At 40.2% G+C, this 23,164-nt stretch overlaps 1 protein-coding gene across 2 annotated transcripts in view; it reads right to left on the reverse strand.

Moving 5' to 3' along the window:
* PSD3 (pleckstrin and Sec7 domain containing 3) overlaps window positions 1-23,164 on the reverse strand; it is a 575,226-nt gene that overhangs the window by 540,729 nt on the left and 11,333 nt on the right. Inside the window, exon 5 of one of the 2 annotated variants that reach the window (XM_064585443.1) lies at window positions 21,470-21,555. The exons of the other annotated variant lie outside the window; for it this stretch is intronic. The gene's annotated coding sequence lies outside the window, so the exon portion shown is untranslated. The remainder of the gene's footprint in view (window positions 1-21,469; window positions 21,556-23,164) is intronic. 2 annotated transcript variants of the gene reach the window in all.

Consider the following 23,164-nt stretch of genomic DNA (forward strand, 5'->3'; position numbering starts at 1 on the left):
GAAAACCCAAAAGACTCCATCCCAAAACTGCTAGAACTCATACAGGAATTCAGTAAAGTGGCAGGATATAAAATCAATGCACAGAAGTCAGTGGCATTCCTATACACCAACAAGACAGAAGAAAGAGAAATTAAGGAGTCTATCCCATTTACAATGGCACCCAAAACCATAAGATACCTAGCAATAAATCTAACCAAAGAGGCAAAGGATCTGTACTCAGAAAACTATAAAATACTCATGAAAGAAATTGAGGAAGACACAAAGAAATGGAAAAATGTTCCATGCTCATGGATTGGAAGAACCAATATTGTGAAGATGTCAATGCTACCTAGAGCAATCTACACATTCAATGCAATCTCTATCAAAATACCATCCACTTTTTTCAAAGAAATGGAGCAAATCATCCTAAAATTTGTATGGAACCAGAAAAGACCCCGAATAGCCAAAGGAATGTTGAAAAAGAAAAGCAAAGCTGGCGGCATCACAATTCCAGACTTCCAGCTCTATTACAAAGCTGTCATCATCAAGACAGTATGGTACTGGCACAAAAACAGACACATAGATCAGTGGAACAGAATAGAGAGCCCAGAAATGGACCCTCAACTCTATGGTCAACTCATCTTTGACAAAGCAGGAAAGAATGTCCAATGGAAAAAAGACAGTCTCTTTAACAAATGGTGTTAGGAAAATTGGACAGCCACATGCAGAAGAATGAAACTGGACCATTTCCTTACCCCACACACAAAAATAGACTCCAAATGGTTGAAAGACCTCAATGTGAGACAGGAGTCCATCAAAATCCTAAAGGAGAACACAGGCAGCAACCTCTTCGACCTCAGCCACAGCAACTTCTTCCTAGAAATATCGCCAAAGGCAAGGGAAGCAAGGGCAAAAATGAACGATTGGGACTTCATCAACATAAAAAGCTTTTGCACAGCAAAAGAAACAGTCAACAAAACCAGAAGACAACCAACAGAATGGGAGAAGATATTTGCAAATGACATATCAGATAAAGGGCTAGTATCCAAAATCTATAAAGAACTTCTTAAACTCAACACCCAAAGAACAAATGATCCAATCAAGAAATGGGCAGAAGACATGAAGAGACATTTTTCCAAAGAAGACATCCAAATGGCCAACAGACACATGAAAAAGTGCTCAACATCGCTTGGCATCAAGGAAATCCAAATCAAAACCTCAATGAGATACCACCTCACACCAGTCAGAATGGCTAAAATTAACAAGTCAGTAAACCACAAATGTTGGTGGGGATGCGGAGAAAGGGGAACCCTCCTACACTGTTGGTAGGAATGCAAGCTGGTGTAGCCACTCTGGAAAACAGTATGGAGGTTCCTCAAAAAGTTGAAAATAGAGCTACCATATGATCCAGCAATTGAACTACTGGGTATTTACCCCAAAGATACAAATGTAGGGATCCAAAAGGGTACGTGCACCCCGATGTTTATAGCAGTAATGTCCACAATAGCCAAACTGTGGAAAGAGCCAAGATGTCCATCGACAGATGAATGGATAAAGAAGAGGTGGTATATATATACAATGGAATATTATGCAGCCATCAAAAGGAATGAGATCTTGCCATTTGCAACGATGTGGATGGAACTGGAGGGTATTATGCTGAGCGAAATAAGTCAAACAGAGAAAGACATGTATCATATGATCTCACTGATATGAGGAATTCTTAATCTCAGGAAACAAACTGAGGGTTGCTGGAGTGGGGGGTGGGGTGGGAGAGATGGGGTGACTGGGTGATAGACACTGGGGAGGGTATGTGCTCTGGTAAGCACTGTGAATTGTGCAAGACTGTTGAATCACAGATCTGTACCTCTGAAACAAATAATGCAATATATGTTAAAAAAAAAAAAAAGAAGATAGCAGGAGGGGAAGAATGAAGGGGGGGAATCAGAGGGGGAGACGAACCATGAGAGATGATGGACTCTGAAAAACAAACTGAGGGTTCTAGAGGGGAGGAGGGTGGGAGGATGGGTTAGCCTGGTGATGGGTATTAAAGAGGGCACATTCTGCATGGAGCACTGGGTGTTATGCACAAACAATGAATCATGGAACACTACATCTAAAACTATGATGTAATGTATGGATTAACATAACAATAAAAAATTTAAAAAAAACTAAAACGTGAGAAATTTGCATAGTCAAAAAAAAAAAAAAAAGAGCAGAAAGGACCTGAGGACATACCTCAGAATGCAGCTGAGAGATAAAACAATTCTAAGATATTAAATGATTGTGAGTTCAAGATAATGTTGAACTTTACATTTACATAGCACTTTCTTCAGCGGACACTGTACTGTGTTCTTTAAAATACCATCTTACTTAATTCTTATAACAATCTTATTTTTCAAATGGGTTAATTGAGGTACTAAGAGTTTGATTTACTTACCAAAGTTTCAGAGCTCCAGAGTGGCAGAGCTGCGATGGGAAGCCAGCTTCCTGACTTGAGGATAAATAACTGCAGGGACTTCCCTGCTTCTGATACCCTCTCTCTCTGCTGCACCATTTTACCCCCCAGGCCCAACCCCCTCGGCGCCTGCTGCATCATTCCTATCAGCATATGATCATGTTCTTCTATTTCCCAACATTTAAAAAAATCCTTCCCTGACCTTAAATTCCCTATCAGCTACCAACCCCATTCTTCTGCTCTTTCTCACAATCAGAACTTATAAAAAATTTCTACAAAGGCTCTTGACTTCCTTACTTACCTACAATTTTCTCTTCAGTCCACTCAATGCTTCATCTATATTATACCACACTATCTTAAAACACTACTCTGAGCTTCATATTCATATATTTGACTTCCTAGTTGATATCTCAAATTTAACTTATCTAAAACTAAACTCTTGATCCCCCACCATCCCCATTTTTATTATAAAAATGTAAAAAATATATGAAAATAAATTATCTCTTCACAAGAGGTTTATTAATGACAAAGAGAAAATGTAACTTTACTGGCATCAATAACCTTAATCAAGTAAAGTTAATCAGGAATAATGTGACAAACAGATATGTTGTGACCCTTGAAAGGACACCCTGAGAGGACATATTACTTCTGTGGTTGTCACAGCATTGCAGCTGGTCTTAAGGGTTAACTTGCTTCAAGTTAACACACTCCTTGCTTGCTGACTTAAGGCCCTTCACCAGAACTAATTTACTTTCTTTGAGATTTGCAGAACACTGGCCTTGGGGAATGAAGGACCAGAAGGTTCCCAGGCCGTAGAGGGCAACAAGTCTGTTTGAAGCTCCCTTAGCTTTCTGGTTAGCCCAGTGATCTTTTAGCAAAATGTTTTTCTTTTTTAAGGTCACACAAATGACTTCACTGGCCTCCCTTTGCATATCTGTAGACCTTGTCCTCCTTTGCAGAAAGAACAGAGCACTCTTGCACAACCCCTGGGTGCCAAGGAACCAGACCCTCTTGCACAGTCTCCAAGCACTGAGATAACTCTGCAGCTGACATCTTCGAGTCTGCCCATAATCAGGAAACATCACAGACTGCTACACTCCCTTAACTGATTAAACCCCTTTAAAAATCCCTGAGCCAGGCAGAAACCTCGGATAGGCCTTTGACAAGAGTCTGCCTTCTCCCCAAGTGGCTGGCTTCCCGAATAAAGCTCATATTCCTTTCCAGTCAAAACCTGTCTCTTAACAGGTTTTAGAGCAACAGGCAGCTGAACTTGGGTTTCCATAACATGGTTTTCCAGTCAAAAATGAATAACCTGAATCTAATCATAAGGAAACATCTGACAAACCTAGATTGAGGGACATTTTACAAAATAAAGGGCCTATATATTTTTTAAATGTGAGGTGATAAAAAAATGAGACAAGACAGGAAATGATCCAGATTTAAAGAGACTAAAGACATTACACAAACACCTGCTAAATGCAAGTGTGGTCCTCGATTGGATCCTGGACCAGAAAGCAAGAATTATTTTTCTTTAGCTATAAAAGATATTAGTGAGACATTTGGTAACATTCGAATGAGCCATGAAGTGTAGATCATTGTGTGTAAGTATTATACACTTACAATACTTATAATACTATATAGATATTAATTCTATCCTGATTTTGATAATTGTACTATGGGTATGAAAGAGGATGAATTTGTTTGTAGGAAATACACATTCATAGGAGTAAATGGCATCATGTCTATAAATTATTCTCAAATATTTTAATAAAAAATGCATACACATTCATCCATATATATATACAGAAAATGATAAAGCACAAGGGGTATGTTATCAACATTTGGGGAATCTGATAGAGTGTATACAGAAATTTTTTGTATTATTTTTGCATTTTTCTGTAAGTCAATTATTCCTAGTTACAATGTTATACATACACACAAGTAGAACAAATAGTGTAATAAATTCCTAGGTGCTTATCATCTGGCTTCAGTTGTTACCAACTCACGGCTAACCTTGTTCCATCCTTACCTATACCTACATGTTCCACATTTGTATAGTGCTTTAGTCCTATGCTATATTTACAAACACTATTTCATTTTGAGCCTCACAGAAATCCTGTAAGAGGAAGGGCAGGAATTATCCTCTCCATTCAGTAGATGAAGCAGTTGAGACAGAGAGAAGGTTAGGAAACGTTCCTTTGTTCATCCAGTTAGCTAGCGACAACTTTAGGACCCAAAGGCTTTCTGGCTTGGGCTCATTGCTCATGTCACCACATAACATTATTCTAAAATAGTAATAGTAATAATGAAAACCCCAGAGGAGTTTCCTCTTCCTTCTTCAACTAACCAGCCCAAGATCTCTGAGGTCCATAAAGATGCCAGGAAATCTACCACCTCTGAATCCTCCACAGCCCAAATGCATGCTCTGGATGGAGTATTCTCTCTCTCTCTTCACCTCTAGCTTGCCAGGGAGCACTTCTTCATTCTTTTCTCAGGACCCTGACATCTGTTTTCACAGGCTTTTACTGTAAAGTTTTCACTTTATGGTACAGTTAGCTGTTATACATCTGTCTCTCCAGCTAGAAGTGAGTTCCTTTATGGTGAGTCCATATTTTCATCAGTTAGGATCTTGGGCTCTCAAGTTAGTAATCTGGAGTCAGTTTAACAAAGGGACTATTTAAAAAATGTGAGCAGGGTTTATGAAAAGAAAATGAAAGAAATCAGACAATATATCCTCCCTTCCCTTCTCTCACTACCCCCCTACCCTCTTATTTACCAGCCCTAGAGCTGACCAGTTACTGGAATCCTTTTGGAATCAGAACCAGAGAAAGCCGTATGGACACAGCTGTTGACAGATGCACTTCACAGGTGCCCCCAACACCAACCAGAAGCCAGAAGGCAAGGGAGCGCATTGGTAAGGGTCAGTCTCCCGGGCACAGAACGGGGAGGAGAGGGCAGAAAGTGGTACAGATGGAGAATGCACTCACATCTTTGCATCCCCAGCAGGTGGCAAAGTACCCAGCATATAGTTGGTGCACAGAAATATTTCTTATTGAATTGCTGAATCTTAGATATTGCTCATTGATATATCCTAGAAATATAGAAAACATTTTTTAGCATTGCTACAGCATATTTACAGTTTAAACCAGAGAAATACCAAACACATCATCAAAGTTTAAAGTGTTATGTTGTCATAATGAAGTTAAATTTCTAAACCAAAACATAAAACTAATTGGTTTAAGAATGTTATAGCCAAGGTACAGTATTGTATGACTTTGAAGTTGTAATTCTTCCCTAAGTGGATTCAGTTAAAGATCTTATATATCCCTGTTAGAAAAATAGATTTTTTGTTCTACCTTTCTTGCCCAAATACTGAAGCTCCTCCGGCTGTTTAATAATTAAAACACCATGGAACAGGCGTCATGGCAAACGCTGTAGCCAATGATAAACACACACAAATGTATCAGTCACGCCGCCTCTGAAGGCCCTTGAGAGCTGGCCCGGGAACTCTCTGCAGTGCCTGCCAACATTCCAGAACGGGCACTGCTGGTCCTCCAGCTTCCCAAAGTCAGATTCTCTGCTTTTATAAATATGTCTGCTGGGTGCTGCAACATGAAACCCTTACCTCAGCGCGGCTCAATCCCTTAAGCATCTGACTCTTGGTTTCTGCTCAGGTCATGATCTCAAGGTCCTGAGATCGAGCCCCGCTTCCAGCTCCCTGCACAGTGGGGAGTCTGCTTGAGGGTCTTTCCCCCTGCCCCTCCCCCCACTCTCTCATTTTCTCTCTTTCTCTCTCAAAATAAATAATTAAAAACAAAAAAATGCCTTGCTTCAAAGACCACTCAGTACTCATTTCTCTAATTGATCTATTTAACAAAAACACCCTGAAGTGTTTGCATCCCACACTAGAACTCCTTGAGTGTCTATAATTAATGAAGCGACGTTGTGGCTCCAATAACAAACTTACCGGTGACCACTAATTTGCTGGAAATTAACGAGGTAAGTCCTTAGTCTCAAAGGGCGGTCGTTCCAGGACTGGTGCCCGTTATCCAGGTGTGATTAATAGTACCCCTTCTTTTCTCAAAAGTGCTCTGATTTGGTCAATAAATTATGTGGTCACCACACTTAAAGGCCCATCCTTGGTCTAATCTTCAAGATGAGAGCACTCCCCAACGCAGCAGTTGCGGTATCTCTGCAGTCGTTGGGCCCTTTGACGTAGGGTGTGAATGCCCTGTGGGTGCTGTAACACATCTCCACACACTGGATGGCTTTACCCAGCAGACATTTTATTCCCTTGCAGTTATGGAAGCTACGAGTCCAGAACCAAAGTGCGGGCCAGGATGCCCTCCTTGGAAGGCTCCAGGGGAGAATCCGTTCTTTGCCTCTTACAGCTTCCACTGGCTGTTCCCTGGTCTGCAGCCTCATCACTCCCCTGCTGTCTCTCCTGTGTGCATAGTCTCCCCCTGTCTCCCCCTTAGCAGCGATTTGTCATTAGATCTAGGTCCCACCAGGATAACACAGGATGATCTCTTTATCTCAAATCCTTCATTTAATTACATCTGCAGAGACTTTCTTGTTTTTTGTTTTTTTCAAATAAGGTCACATTCACAGGTCTCAGGGATCATCACATGGACAGAACTTTTTGAGGGCCACCGTTCAACCCACCACTCATATTAAAGTTAAGCTTACATTTTCTAACTGTATTTTTTAAAGTATGGGATTTCTGGGTCACATTGTCACAGATCCCATTAAATCACTTATATGTGACATGATGGCATGTATATCTTTTTTTTTAGATTTTATTTATTTATTTTGACAGAGAGAGACACAGCGAGAGAGGGAACACAAGCAGGGGGAGTGGGAGAGCGAGAAGCAGACTCCCTGCTGAGCAGGGAGCCCGACACCAGGCTCGATCCCAGGACCCTGGGATCATGACCTGAGCCGAAGGCAGACGCTTAACGACTGAGCCACCCAGGTGCCCCGATGGCATGTATATCTAAGATGTCCCCATTACAAGTTAAAAGCCAACTGAGGCCTGCCTCCCTGGCCCCTGCCATGAGAAATCTGCTTTCTGGTAACCCTCTTCACAGCAGATTAGTTCAACTCATTTAGAGAGTCCATCAATGGAACTAGGATGAGGGGAGTGAGGCACTTGCCTCAGGCACAGAATTTAAGTATTTTGTGAGTATTACATTATTTATCTTGATGACTGAGGTTTTGGCACCCCAATAAACTGTGTACCCGAGGTGAGTGCCTCACTTGCCTCCCCCTCGGGTCTGCATCTTCAGCTACTTTCCTTTGTAAGATCAGGCATCATAGCTCCTGTGTTTGTGGCATTTTCTAATAATGAGCATATAAAAAATCTGCTCTTTCCTCTCTACCCTCAGTATTTCTCAGTTATCATAAACGGCATCTTCAGTAAATAAAAATACGATACAAATGCTTTGAAGGATTAAGCTTTCCTCGGTTCCTTTCCTTCTCCCTCACCACCAGCCTGCCCCCATCTTTTCCTATTCTAGAGCCCAGAGAAAAAAACAATAGACTTTCTAATATTCCCTTCTTGGAATGGCCATCAAACAGTGAAAACCAGATTCTTTTTCTGGATTGAAAAGGTACATTTAAATCAATCAATAAGTAGTTGTTGAGTGTCTTAAGTGTTCCCCCAACCCCAAACACTCAAGATTTCATGCTCCTTTCACTTTTCTTTCTACTGGAAAGCATGTATTGATATATTAATGCCATCCTACCTCATTCCAACAAGTCATATTCAAAGTTATGAAGATCACAAGCCACCATTCTGAAAGGCTGGTACCATAGGCATTATCTTCCAGATTAAGCCAGCAGGACTTGAGAAGCCTGGCCCAAAAGACCTCAGCCCCTGAGTCTTTACCTGAAGCTCACGTCTCTAAAATATCTCTTCTGTTAGAATTCCAACTATTCTGACCCTTCCCTCCTTCACCTTTGAGAGCTCTCAGGGCTTATGGGATCTTTCAAAAAAGAGTCTTAGTCTGAATCTTTGTGCCTAAATCAGAGCACCCTTTCCACAGAAGTGCATGAGACATGTCCTTCCCAAGCAGGGAGTATGGGAGGTAGAGCTAAACAGTCCCCCAAGGAAGTGAGTCTCAGGAGGGACATTCCACTCTTCAGAAATTGCTTAGCTTTAGTTTCAGAACAGGATAGAACTTCATGGCTAGTCATTTTTCTGAGTCATTACTTTTTCAGTCTCTGTTTAGACATGAGGTCAAGCGAGAACAAGGTAGCAAATTGTGTGGAGACAAGTTGAATTTGTTATGGGATGTTTATATGGTTCCAAATATGAATGCTTAAGAAAGAAAGAGAACTTCTCATCTTGCTTTTTTTTTTTTTTTAACCTCAAGCTCAAGTATATGAGTCTGGTGGCTATAGGTTATTCATTAATAGATTGAATCCATGTTATTCTGTTGTCAACTTGATTTGCTTACTGGTCTTTAATCTTAGTACCCTCAAAAGACACTGTTTTAAAACAACTATAAGGGCCCCTGGGTGGCTCAGTCAGTTAAACGTCTGCCTTCAGCTCAGGTCATGATCCCAGGCTCCTCGACTCAAGCCCCAACAGGCTCTCTGCTCAGTGGGGGGTCTGCTTCTCCCTCTCCTTCTGCTCCATCCCCTGCTCGTGCTCTCTCTCTCTCAAATAGATAAAATCTTTTAAAAAATAACTATAAAACTACAGCTTTAGAAGATTGTAAAGAAAAACAATGTAGCCTTTTGTCAAACCTAAGAAACTTTATTATAATGCAGTTGACTAAATAAACCATTGGGTTGAGAACAATTATAAAAATATACTTACAATCTTTCAGTTTTTGCATCATTAAACTCATAGGACAGAAGGACAATCAATCAGTCAATAATTTAATGCCTATTAAAAGTATGAGGCAATATACTGTGTTATCTATTACCATGGAGAACAGTCACTTGTAATCCAAAATCACAGATAATATTAAAAATCATATATTTATTGGCTTTTGCAGATGATGTTTGCAGATCACTATTTTTTAGTTACATTTTGGAGAAACTATTATTAAGAGTTACATCATTTTGAACACACACCACTGGGCAATAGAGAAAGTAACCTGAGAATTCGTGGGAAAAGTAGAGGACACTTCAGTTTGAGACTGAGAAAAAGAATAAAGAAAAAAAGGGAGAAAAAGTGAGATTGAGGGGAGGAGCAAGATGGCGGAGGAGTAGGCGACCTAAATTTCATCTGGTCCCAGGAATTCAGCTAGATAGGGATCAAACCATTCTGAACACCTATGAATTCAACAGGAGATCGAAGAAAAGAATAGCAACAACTCTCTGAACAGAAAAGCGACCACTTTCTGGAAGGTAGGACGTGCAGAGAAGTGAATCCGAGGCAATAATCGGGAAGATAGATGGCAGGGGAGGGGCCTCTGTCAGCTGCTACTGGCAAGTGATAGAGCTGCGGAGCACAAAATCGGAACTTTTAGAAGTTGGCTCCGCTGAGGGACGTCGCTCCAGTGGCTAAGCAGGGGGTGGAACCCTCGCAGGACAGTGTGGTCTCAGGACCCTCAGGGTCACAGAAAGACCAGGGGTGCCTGAGTGCGGCAGAGCTCCCAGGTATCAGAGTGGGGAAGCCGGCTGCAAAGACGGAGCCGAGGCGCGGGCTCTCAGCTCAGGGTTGCCATAAACTGTGATCCGCGGCACAGTTGGGCCACTGCTCCTCCAGCAGGGACCCAACAAGCGGCAGATCCGGGGAGACTCCCCTTCTTCCCCTGGGAGGAGCGGCTCGGGAGTGCACCGCAGGGATCTCCTGCGTTTGGAGACTCCACACCGAGTCAGGTGCCAGAGATAGAAATGCTCGGTCACAGGCCGGGTGAGCATGGAGTGCGGCCGGAGACCGGGGAGACGGGAGTGACTGACTGCTTTTCTCTGGGGGCGCACAGAGGAGTGGGGCCCTGGGTTCTTGGCTCCTCTGGGGCGGAGATTGGGAGGCCGCCATTTTCACTCTCGTCCTCCAAAACTGTATGGAAAGCTTGCAGGGAGCAAAAGCTCCGGAGAGCAAACCCAAGCAGATTACTTAGCCCAGACCAGGCAAGGGCAGGGCAATTCTGCTTCGGGCAAAGACATTTGGGAACCACGGCAACAGGCCCCTCCCCCAGAAGATCAGTGAGAACAGCCAGCCAAGACCAAGTTTACCGATCAATGAGAATGGCAGAACTCCAGTGCTAGGGGAATACTGCACAGAGAATCCATGGCTTTTTTACCATGATTCTTTAGCCTTTCAAAGTTAATTTTTTTAATTTTCTTTTTCTTTTTCTTTTTTTTGAGTTTTTCTTTTTCCCCTTTTCAACCAACATCTTATCAATCCCTTTTTTAAAAATCTTTTTTATTTTTCATTTTTAGAGTCATAGTCTATCCCTTCATAGTAGTTAACCTTATTTTTGATATATATACATATATATAAGTTGTTCTCTCTTTAAAATTTTGGGATACAGTTTCTTCTAACAGACCAAAATATACCCTAAATCTCTAATGTATGGCTTTGTTCTAGTCTCCTGCCTAATCACATTATCTCCCTTTCTTTGTCGTTGTTTTTTTAAATTTATCTTCTTTCTTTTTCAACCAATATCTTATCAATTCCTTTTATAAAATCTTTTATAATTTTCATCTTTACATTCATATTCCATCCCTTCATCGTATTTACTCTTATTTTTGTACATATATAAGCTTTCCTTTCTTTAAAATTTTGGGAGGCAGTTTCTTCTAACAGACCAAAATATGCCCAAAATCTAGTGTGTGGCACTGATCTATTCACCAGACTGATCATATTTGATCATATTCTTTTTTTTCTTTTTAATCTTTTACTTTTCCTTTTTCTTTTTTCCTTTTCCTTTCTTTCCCTTTCTTTTCCCCTGGTTTCAGGTCTCTTTTGATTTGTTCAGTGTATATTTTTCTGGGGTCATTGTTACCCTGTTAGCATTTTGTTCTCTCATTCATCTATTCTCCTCTGGACAAAATGACAAGACGGAAAAAATCACCTCAAAAAAAAGAACAAGAGGCAGTACCGACTGCCAGGGACCTAATCCATACAGACATTAGTAAAATGTCGGAACTAGAGTTCAGAATGACGATTATAAAGATACTAGCTGGGCTTGAAAAAAAAAGCATGGAAGATATTAGAGAAACCCTTTCTGGAGAAATAAAAGCACTAAAATCTAACCTAGTCGAAATCAAAAAGGCTATTAATGAGGTGCAATCAAAAATGGAGGCTCTAACTGCTACGATAAATGAAGCAGAAGAGAGAATTAGTATATAGAAGACCAAATGATGGAAAATAAAGAAGCTGAGAAAAAGAGAGATAAACAACTACTGAATCACGAGGGCAGAATTCAGGAGATAAGTGATACCATAAGACAAAACAATATTAGAATAATTGGGATCCCAGAAGAAGAAGAAAGAGAGAGGGGGGCAGAAGGTTTATTGGGGCAAATTATAGCAGAGAACTTTGCTAATTTGGGGAAGGAAACAGGCATCAAAATCCAGGAGGCACAGAGAACCCCCCTCAAAATCAATAAAAATAGGTCAACACCCCAACATTTAATAGTAAAACTTACAGGTTTCAGAGACAAAGAGAAAATCCTGAAAGCAGCTTTGGAGAAGAGGTCTGTAACCTACAATGGTAGACATATTAGATGGGCAGCAGACCTATCCACAGAGACCTGGCAGGCCAGAAAGGACTGGAAGGATATATTCAGGGCACTAAATGAGAAAAATATGCAGCCAAGAATACTATATCCAGCTAGGCTGTTGTTGAAAATAGAAGGAGAGATAAAAGGCATCCAGGACAAACAAAAACTAAAGGAATTTGCAAACACAAAACCAGCCCTACAAGAAATATTGAAAGGGGTCCTCTAAGCAAAGAGAGAGCCTAAAAGTAACATAGACCAGAAAGGAACACAGACAATATACAGTAACAGTCACCTTGCAGGCAATACAATGGCACTAAATTCCTATCTTTCAATAGTTACCCTGGATGTAAATGGGCTAAACGCCCATATCAAAAGACACAGGGCATCAGATTGGATAAAAAAAAACAAGACCCGTTGATATGCTGCCTGCAAGAGACTCATTTTAGACCCAAAGACACATCCAGATTTAAAGTGAGGGGTGGAAAGCCATTTACCATGCTAATGGACACCAAAAGAAAGCTGGGGTGGCAATCCTTATATCAGACAAATTAGATTTTAAACCAAAGACAGTAATAAGAGATGAGGAAGGACACTATATCCTACTTCAAGGGTCTATCAAACAAGAAGATCTAACAATTGTAAATATCTATGCCCCTAACATGGGAGCAGCCAATTATATAAGCCAATTAATAACAAAATCAAAGAAACGCATCAACAACAATACAATAATAGTGTGGGACTTTAACACCCCCCTCACTGAAATGGACAGATCATCTAAACAAAAGATCAACAAGGAAATAAAGACTTTAAATGACACACTGGACCAAATGGACTTCACAGATATATTCAGAACATTCCAACCCAAAGCAACAGAATATACATTCTTCTCTAGTGCCCATGGAACATTCTCCAGAATAGATCACATCCTAGGTCACAAATCAGGTCTCAACTGGTAGCAGAAGACTCTGATCATTCCTTGCATATTTTCAGACCATGATCCTTTGAAACTAGAATTCAATCACAACAGGAAAGTTGGAAAGAACTCAAATACAGGGAGGCTAAAGAGCATCCTACTAAAGAATGAATGGGTCAACCAGGAAATTAAAGAAGAATTAAAAAAATTCATGGAAACCAATGAAAATGAAAACACAACTGTTCAAAATCTTTGGGATGCAGCAAAGGCAGTCTTAAGAGGAAAGTATATAGCAATACAAGCCTTTCTCAAGAAACAAGAAAGGTCTCAAGTACACAACCTAACCCTACACCTAAAGGAGCTGGAGAAAGAACAGCAAATAAAACCTAAACCCAACAGGAGAAGAGAAATAATAAAGATCAGAGCAGAAATCAATGAAATAGAAACTAAAAGAACAGTAGAACAGATCAACGAAACTAGGAGCTGGTTTTTTGAAAGAATTAACAAGATTGATAAACCCCTGGCCAGACTTATCAAATAGAAAAGAGAAATGACCCAAATAAATAAAATCATGAATGAAAGAGGAGAGATCCCAACCAACACCAAAGACATACAAACAATTATAAGAACATATTATGAGCAACTATATGCTAGCAAATTAGATAATCTGGAAGAGATGGATGCATTCCTAGAGATGTATCAACTACCAAAACTGAACCAGGAAGAAATAGAAAACCTCAACAGACCTATAATCACTAAGGAAATTGAAGTAGTAATCAAAAATCTCCCAAAAAACAAGAGCCCAGGGCCAGATGGCTTCCCAGGGGAATTCTTACAAACATTTAAAGAAGAATTAAACCTATTCTTCTAAAACTGTTCCAAAAAATAGAAATGGAAGGAAAATTTCCAAACTCATTTTATGAGGCCACCATTACCTTGATCCCAAAACCAGACAAAGACCCCATCAAAAAGGAGAATTACAGACTAATATCCCTGATGAACATGGATGCAAAAATTCTCACCAAAATACTAACCAATAGGATCCAACAGTACATTGAACGGATTATTCACCACGACCAAGTTTGGTTCAACATCCGCAAATCAATCAATGTGATACAATACATGAATAAAAGAAAGAACAAGAACCATATGATCCTCTCAAAAGATGCAGAAAAGGCATTTGACAAGTACAGCATCCTTTCTTGATCAAAACTCTTAAGAGTATCGGGATAGAGGGTACATACCTCAATATCATAAAAGCCATCTCTGAAAAACCTACAGCGAATATCATTCTCAATGGGGACAAACTGAGAGGTTTCCCCCTAAGGTCAGGAACGTGGCAGGGATGTCCACTATCACCACTGCTATTCAACATAGTATTAGAAGTCCTAGCCACAGCAATCAGACAACAAAAAGAAATCAAAGGCATCCAAATCGGCAAAGAAGAAGTCAAACTCTCACTCTTTGCAGATGACATGGTAGTTTATGTGGAAAACCCCAAAGACTCCACCCCAAAACTGCTAGAACTCATTAAGGAATTCAGTCAAGTGGCAGGATATAAAATCAATGCACAGAAATCAGTGGCATTCCTATACACCAACAACAAGACAGAAGAAAGAAACTTCTTCCTAGAAACATCGCCAAAGGCAAGGGAAGCAAGGGCAAAAATGAACAACTGGGACTTCATCAAGATAAAAAGCTTTTGCACAGCAAAAGAAACAGTCAACAAAACCAAAAGAAAACCAACAGAATGGAGAAGATCTTTGCAAATGACCTATCAGATAAAGGGCTAGTATCCAAAATCTATAAAGAACTTATCAAACTCAACACCCAAAGAACAAAGCTATTCAGGGGTCTTTTCTGGTTCCATACAAATTTTAGGATTATTTGCTCCATTTCTCTGAAAAAATGATCCAATCAAGAAATGGGCAGAAGACATGAACAGACATTTTTCCAAAGAAGACAACCAAATGGCCAACAGACGCATGAAAAATTGCGCAACATTGCTCAGCATCAGGGAAATCCAAATCAAAACCTCAATGAGATATCACCTCACACCAGTCAGAATGACTAAAATTAACAAGTCAGGAAACGACAGATGTTGGCGGGGATGCGGAGAAAGAGGAACCCTCCTACACTGTTGGTGGGAATGCAAGCTGTGTAGCCACTCTGGAAAACAGTATGGAGGTTCCTCAAAAGTTGAAAATAGAGCTACCCTTTGACTCAGCAATTGCACTACTGGGTCTTTACCCCAAATATACAAATGTAGTGATCCAAAGGGGTACGTGCACCCCAATGTTTATAGCAGTAATGTCCACAATGGCCAAACTGTGGAAAAAGCCAAGATGTCCATCGACAGATGAATAGATAAAGAAGATGTGGTATATATATATATATATATATATATATATATATACACACACACACACACACACACAGTGGAATATTATGCAGCCATCAAAAGGAATGAGATCTTGCCATTTGCAATGACGTGGATGGAACTGGAAGATATTATGCTGAGCGAAATAAGTCAATCAGAGAAAGACATGTATCATATGATCTCACTGATATGAGGAATTCTTAATCTCAGGAAACAAACTGAAGGTTGCTGGACTGTTGGGGGGTTGGAGGGATGGGGTGGCTGAGTGATAGATACTGGGGAGAGTATTGCTATGGTGAGCACTGTGTATTGTGTAAGATTGTTGAATCACAGACCTGTACCTCTGAACCAAGTAATACATTATATGTTAAAAAAAAAAAGAGGAAGATAGTAGGAAGGGAAAAATGAAGGGGGGACTTCAGAGGGGCAGATGAACCATGAGAGACTATGGACTCTGAGAAACAAACTGAAGGTTCTAGAGGGGAGGGTGTGGGGGATGGATTAGCCTGGTGATGGGTATTAAAAAGGGCACATATTGAATGGAGCACTGAATGTTATACGCAAACAATGAATCATGGAACACTACATCAAAAACTAATGATGTAATGTATGGTGATTATCATAACATAATAAAAATAAAAGTGAGATTGAATAAGCTGGAAAATATAATTGAGACTAGATCTATTCTAGTCATAGCTATAAAATAAAAGGATTGTGGGGCACCTGGGTGGCTCAGTCAGCTAAGTGTCTGACATTTGGTTTCAGCTCATGTCATGATCTCAGTGGCATGGGATGGAGCCCCTTGTCGGGCTCCATGCTCAGCCCAGAATCTACTTGTCCCTCTCCCTCTGCTCCTCTCTCTGCTCAAGCTCACTCACTCTCTCAAATAAATAAATGAATGAATAAAATCTTAAAAAGAAAAGAATTGTTTCTCGTGTGCAGCTGGGCAACCAGTTCATGACTTTATCGTCATTTTCTATATTAGAAGAGGAAGGGGTGGTAAAAGGGAGAGATAAAGGGGGTAGGACAAAAGGGTTCAAAAATGAAGAGCAGGAAAGAGGCAAAGGCTAAAAGCACTTCCCTGACTCTCTTTGCCTCTCCCTGGTGGCAGTTTTACACTGAAAGTTGAGGGGAAGCAATCTAGATGAGGCAGATCAAAGAGAGAACATGCTTGACAATCATAACCAAATGCAATGTTGTTGATCCGTTTCCCCATGTTTTCCCTTAAGATAATTTTGCTAACGTAGAACCAGATTTAAACAATAGCAATTGTATAGCTCTTTTAGACTCAGGCTGCATGTTGCAGGACACCAAATGTTTGGAAAGAAAAATATGTAAGCACTTCTACTACTGTGCATGTTTAATACTCAACGCCATTCCACTGCTCTTCATCAGCCTCTGTACAACAGTCACCAGAGCTAATAGTCCCGTAAGAGCACAGTCCTTGTGCACCGTGGGGCTTTTCTTCTTCCTGCGGCATGCATCTACCAGCCTCTGTGGACAGGCATCCACAGCCACAGCCGTGGCTCAATTATGGCTGTGCCATCTTTGCTTGCCTTTTGTATAGTGTGTGAGTTGTGCTTGCCAGAGCTCCTTGAGCTCTTCTCTCTTGGGGCTTTAAAAAAAGTTGAACTATCCAATATAGGGAATATTCAAAGAAAAGACTCGTGGTCTTCAAAAACCATAAATTGTTAAACTTTTTGAAAAAGTGAGGCAAAACCAATAAAAACACATTGTGGGGCACTCTTGCACCTGTTCTTTGAATAGCGACTCAGGGAATTTGATTTGTGTTTGAATTCCAAAGGTAAACCTACCAGAGAAAAACACTTGCTTTGGCTGTAGTAGCATGTCCTGATTTAATCCTGTCACTGGGGCAGATGACCATTAATTACATATTGTGGTGTCAAATAGGCCAACAGGATTGAAAATGTAACTGGACTGCTGATGAGACGGGTTTTGTGTATAAATGGATCCAGCCTCAGCAATAGTCATCTGAAGTCAATCTTGTGGTCTGTTTGCAAAGGCAAAACCAGAGAGTTGTTCCGTAGCAGCAAATCACTGAGAAAAAGATGACTCGGTTTGTCTCAGGTGTTTTATATATACTATGTTATACTTTTGAGGTTATAGGGAATAGCCAGTTCTTAAAATATCATTTTTTTCAGTGTGTGTTCTTTACCAAAAATTGCAATTCCCACATTAATCTTTCAGTTTCTCTCGTATATGCAGAGATGAAAATAGAAACTCAAATTACCATGTATAATTATCATGCTGTAACATTATAATTAGAGCAGCGGCTGTCACCGTGCAATCTCCGTACAAGTAGCATCAACATCACCGGGGAACTTGTTACGAATGCAAATTCTCAGGCTTCCCCAGGACCACTGAATCAGAAACTCTGGAGGTGAAGCCCAGCAATCCGTACGGAGCTGGCCCTCCGATTCTGATTCAAGGCAAGGTTTGAGAAAAAAATTATCATTATTTATACTGCTTACAGTGGAATCATTATAAATTGAGCAAAAGGAAACCACTGAATTGTACATTCTTTTGTCTGGTCTCAACTCTGCTCTTCAGCAAGATGGATAATTTTGCAACTGTGTTCATGTGTATCTAAAGCATAAATCCTAGATTCATTCTACCGGAAGGAGAATTCTGAAATGATAGATTCCCTGCTGTTTGCCATTCAACTTCTGAAGAAACATTAGATCGTGAAAAAAACTTTGCAGCTGAGTTACAAACATTGTAGATTATTCAAAAGGGTGGTGTTACATAATTTCAGACTCTGGATGGTGTTTTACTAGACTGGGTAACTTAAACTCCCAAAGTAATTAGTGAATACTTTGATTAAAAAGAAATGTGAAGCAAAACTAAACAAAAAGGAATAAACAACTTTTTGTTTGGGTATAGATGGATGGAAATATTTGGGAGATGGAAGGAAAGAACAAACAATATACAATATCATTAGCATGATCAATCCTTTCCCACCCAAGCACTTCCACTCTAAATTCAAGCAGTTTTATTCTGGTGTAAACCTTTGAACTGTCTAGAATATACAAAACTACAAAGTAAGGTAAAGAAAAGAGTCTTCTGATAATTCTTGACAACCTAAAAGGGTGACTATAAATAAATGCTCCTTGGAAAATTATCAAAAGTGTTCACATTCCTTTAAAAGTTATGTCTGAAAAAAAGGAAAACCAAAGGACTGTTTGAGCCTGAGAAAATCGATATGTTTAGTTCCTCCAAAAAAAACCCAGTACACTGGGCTTTTAATAAGTGCTAGAAATAAACTTTATTACACCTATTACACATGTGAACGGTGCAATATTAAGTGAATTTTGAAACTCTAAAACTCCCAACTACCTATCTGGGATGATTAGTTTCCCTCTTCACTGATACCATGGTGCCAGAGAAGGCCTTTGAAATTCCTAGAGCTTCTGCGATAGGTTCTCTGCTCTCCTTCTCCTTTGCGGCCATGAGATACGTCTTACACTTTATTTCAGGCTTCTTTGCTACTTTCTAAATTTTTCTCTTTCAGTTTGGTATGTTCACAACTTCTGTTGTCTGTTTCCTCTGTTCTTTAGAAGAAAGTTGAACGTGCAGTTTGGGGAGGGTTATTAATAGTTTCCAGTAAAATAGTCCCATGAGCAAGAAGGAAGGGCAGAAAAGAAAAAAAAGGAGAAAAGTAAGACTCTGCTGAAATGAGAAGTAGGCAAGTAACTACAGCCTCCACAAACAAATCTGTAGCATAAGTGAATCATCTAACTTTGGAGAAACCTTTAAGGGAATATACCCAGAGACCACAGGAAAGCTTCCCTGGGTGATTTCCCGGACATTTCTCAATGCCATGGCAAAGAGATATTGCATAACTTGTAACAAGTACAGCCATTTTCTAAATAAAGATATAGTACTTGTACATCAAAAACACTTTATGCAGGGGCACCTGGGTGGCTCATTCAGTTAAGCGACTGCCCTCAGCTCAGAGCATGATCCCAGGGTCCTGGGATCGAGCCCTGTGTTGGGGCTCCCTGCTCAGCAGGGAGCCTGCTTCTCTCTCTCTCCCTCTGCCCCTCCCCCCGCTATAGCTTGCTCTCGCTCTCTCCCTCTCTCTCAAATAAATAAATAATTTTTTTTTCAAAATTCACAATATACCACAGCAACTGCAGTTTATTATTTTTTTTTAAGATTTTATTTACTTGAGAGAGAGAGAGAGATAGCAACAGAGATAGCAAAAGAGAGCATGAGCGAGGAAGAAAGGGAGAAGCAGACCCCCTGCTGAGCAGGGGGCCCAACGGGGGCTCCATTCCAGGACCCTGGGATCATGACCTGACCTAAGCTGAAAGCAGCCGCTTAACCGACTGAGCCACCCAGGTTCCCCAAATAAATAAAATCTTAAAAAAAAAACCTTATGCAATGTCTCCACTGGAATGGACCATGCTGCCATGTCTTTCACTGAGACACCAGACTCAGGGGCACATGGACTCATGGTAGCACCATGTAGGGAAAATGTTCATTTTGACATAATCCAAAGAGCCCAGATGCAAGAACTGTCCAAGTTTTCACATACCTTCATAAAGACCCTCTTTTGTTCTGATCTACTTCAATAAGCCAGTACATGACAAAGAGAAGGACCAAGGCCTTTGTCACCAAAGGTGAATTCCTTCCTCTATTAGGGCGAGGCAAGAAGGAAAACAAAAATAGCGACTCCTGGATTTGAGTGTCAGATATTTTGAAAAATTCTAATTTCTGTAATACTATAGGGAAGAAGAGAAAATGGAACCCAATGACTAATCCATGCCTTGAAGTGTCACTGGACAGAACATGGTAGGAGCCATTGCCAAGTCCACCTCCTCAGCCTCAATTAATATCAACCCAGGACAGAACCATGGGTGACATTTAAGGGTGAGACTAGTTAGGGAGAAGAGAGCTGCTTTACAAACCCAGGGGGGAGTGTTGGAAGGGAGGGCTGTGCTGAGGTCCAGTTAGATGACCACTCAGAAGGACACTGGATTTGAGACCAAGGATGACCTTTGCTATGATAAGTTCAGTTGAGTCATGAGGACGGAAACCAAGGTGAAAAGTACATGAGAGATGAGAAAGTAGTGATTGTAGAAAACTCTATCAAGAAGTTGGCAATGAGGGGCATGTGGGTGGCTCAGTCGGTTAAGCGTCTCTGGGATCCAGTCCTGCTTCGGACTCCCTGCTCAGTTCCCTCTGCCTCTGCTGCTCCCCCTGCTTGTGCTCTTTCTCTCTCTTGCTCTCTCTCTCAAAATGAAATAAATAAAAATCTTAAAAAAAAAGAAGTTGGCAATGAAACCAAGCAGAGGAAAAGGGGGGTAACTGGATGGAGTGTGTGACCTTAGAGAAGGTTTTTGTGCAAGGTTGAGACTCATCTACATTTACAGGCAGGGGGAAAGAAAAGCTAGAAGAGAGAAAGAGAGTAGAAAAATCAGTAAATTAAACCCCGGAAAAGGTGGGAAAAGAGAAAGATCATTAACAAAGATGAAAAAAATTGGCTTTGGAAAGAAATGAAGGATTTCTTTTCCTCTAAGATAGGAGGGAGAATAAGATGGGTAAACATATGGTTACTTTAGAAGCAGACAAGAGGGAAGCTAAGGCATGAATATGCCTCATAGCTTCTTTTCTGAATAAGCTAGGAAGCCAGCTCTCTCCAAGAGCGGGCATGGCTATTGGAGATGAAATAGGAGTAAACTGAGTTTACGTAGAGATGTTATGGACACTGGTCTCCAGGGAGCAAAACTTAACAGAGAAAGAAAAAGCTTATTTATTTAAAGCTTTTTCCTCCCCTCACTACATGTCCTGGTAAAATGACACTTTAAAATAAGGAGAAAGGTGCTATTTAGGCCAGAGCAGAAGTAACATTCATTGGCACCACTTTTGTCTGAAAGAGAAACCACAGCTGATTGAGACAATCTGAACATGGACACGGTTATCTTGATTGTTTTCAGAGGGGAGTAAAAGTAACATCAGTCCAAGGCAAGGTGAATGTTAATCTTCACTCTTGGAGTCATAACTGTTGAGAAACCTTGTCATAACCTTACCTCGGGTGTCAGTGGCTGGCTTGCTTGGCAGGGTGCTGCCCCAAATGCTGCATTTAAATCCCCTTCAAGGTTCTAATTTCTACCTTCTGCCAAGGAAAAGGGAAGACGATGCCAAACTCAGTTGAGAGCCAAAGGAAACAAACATGTCTCAGGTAACATACACTGGTTTCTGGCTGCTTCCTACAAAGCTCAGAAAACAGGAAGCTCTAAGCTAGGGTTTTATTAGAAATGGGAAAATACCCGGCTTACCATATAGACACTGACCCAATATGTGTACAATCCTTTATAAAATATTAAACCTAAAATGTGTGCTATCACAAAAGGTTTGAGTACACACATACTATCACAGAACACTAACTATGTTTCCAATAGGGAAGCTGAGCTGCCACCAGGTGAAAAGTGATGAAGTATGGAGATGCAGATGAGTGATGTATACTTTCCAGCTAAGAAGTAATACACTTAGTTACAATCCGGCCAATTATTCTTTTCTAGAAAATAGAGTGAGGGAGGGAAAATATTTATTAACTCTTGCATAACTACATAAGCTGATACAGAGCAAGATTTAAAGAAACTCAAAACATCCAGGTACATTTGGCTACTCCGAATTAGAATTCAAGTTTAATAGTTCTGACTTTAAGAAGGACTCACTGAGCCTTTTCTTAAGATCAGAAATTGCCCAAGACATGGGCAATTGTCTATTATGTATATTACATATATGCAACAATCTTGTTAGACAAGAAAGCTTATTGCCCTATCAGGCCTTTAATTGTTCTTTATTCTAATTAGTAGGACTTTATCTGTATCTAAGTGTTAATTATTCAAGGAATCTAAAATCCCTGAATCTTCTTTTCTAGGAGAAAGTTACTTTTCTTCCTCTCTGCTCCAAAACCCTAAGTGTTCTCTTCCTTATGTCTAGCAGAACAAAATAAGGAAGAAACAACAACAAAAACCCCACAGCATACAGAACATTTCCTTTGACTTTCCTTTGTTTTATCATGAAAGAGTTGCCCTGGCAACTAAATTACTAACTTCCTGGGAATGCCTCCCTTCTTTATTTTCAAATTGTATGTTGCAAGCAATATTTCTTTGCTTAACCTTGACACTCTTACTCCTAAGAGATTTCTTTTTTTCTTTTCCAGTTTTACGGAGATATAATTGATATACAACAGTACTGCATAAGCTTAAGGTGTACAGCATTATAATTTGACTGACATAGATCGTGAAATGGTGGAGACTTCTTAAATGCGTCAAGCTTTCTTCCTGATGATTTTGAGATCAAACAATATCCAAAAAGTGTTTTTAGCCAAGCTATCCAATGGCTTCTTAAGTTATCTTTTTAGAAAAAAATAAATTAAGCTATTTTGTTATACGTTCCATTATTTTCCCACCATCAAATTTGTTGACTATACCCATTTTCACACATGAGTACATTAAAGCAATCTTATTTTTCTCAAAATTTATTTATTGAGATAAATTTCTTTTTATTTCCAATCATTATTTAAAGTCCCTACCTCATAAGATATTTGTGAAAACTATGCTTCATATAAATTAATTACATGTAATATAAAAGCCCTTAGGGAAGTGCCCACAAGTAAACAAGTACTATAAAAATGTTAGCTGTTGGGGCACCTGGGTGGCTCAGTTGTTAAGGTCTGCCTTAGGCTCAGATCATGATCTCAGGATCCTGGGATCGAG

The sequence above is a fragment of the Mirounga angustirostris genome, unplaced genomic scaffold (assembly GCF_029215605.1).
Source record: "Mirounga angustirostris isolate CCGP_5_RB_7025 unplaced genomic scaffold, mMirAng1.0.hap1 SCAF_2, whole genome shotgun sequence".
NCBI classification, from domain to species: Eukaryota; Metazoa; Chordata; class Mammalia; order Carnivora; family Phocidae; genus Mirounga; species Mirounga angustirostris.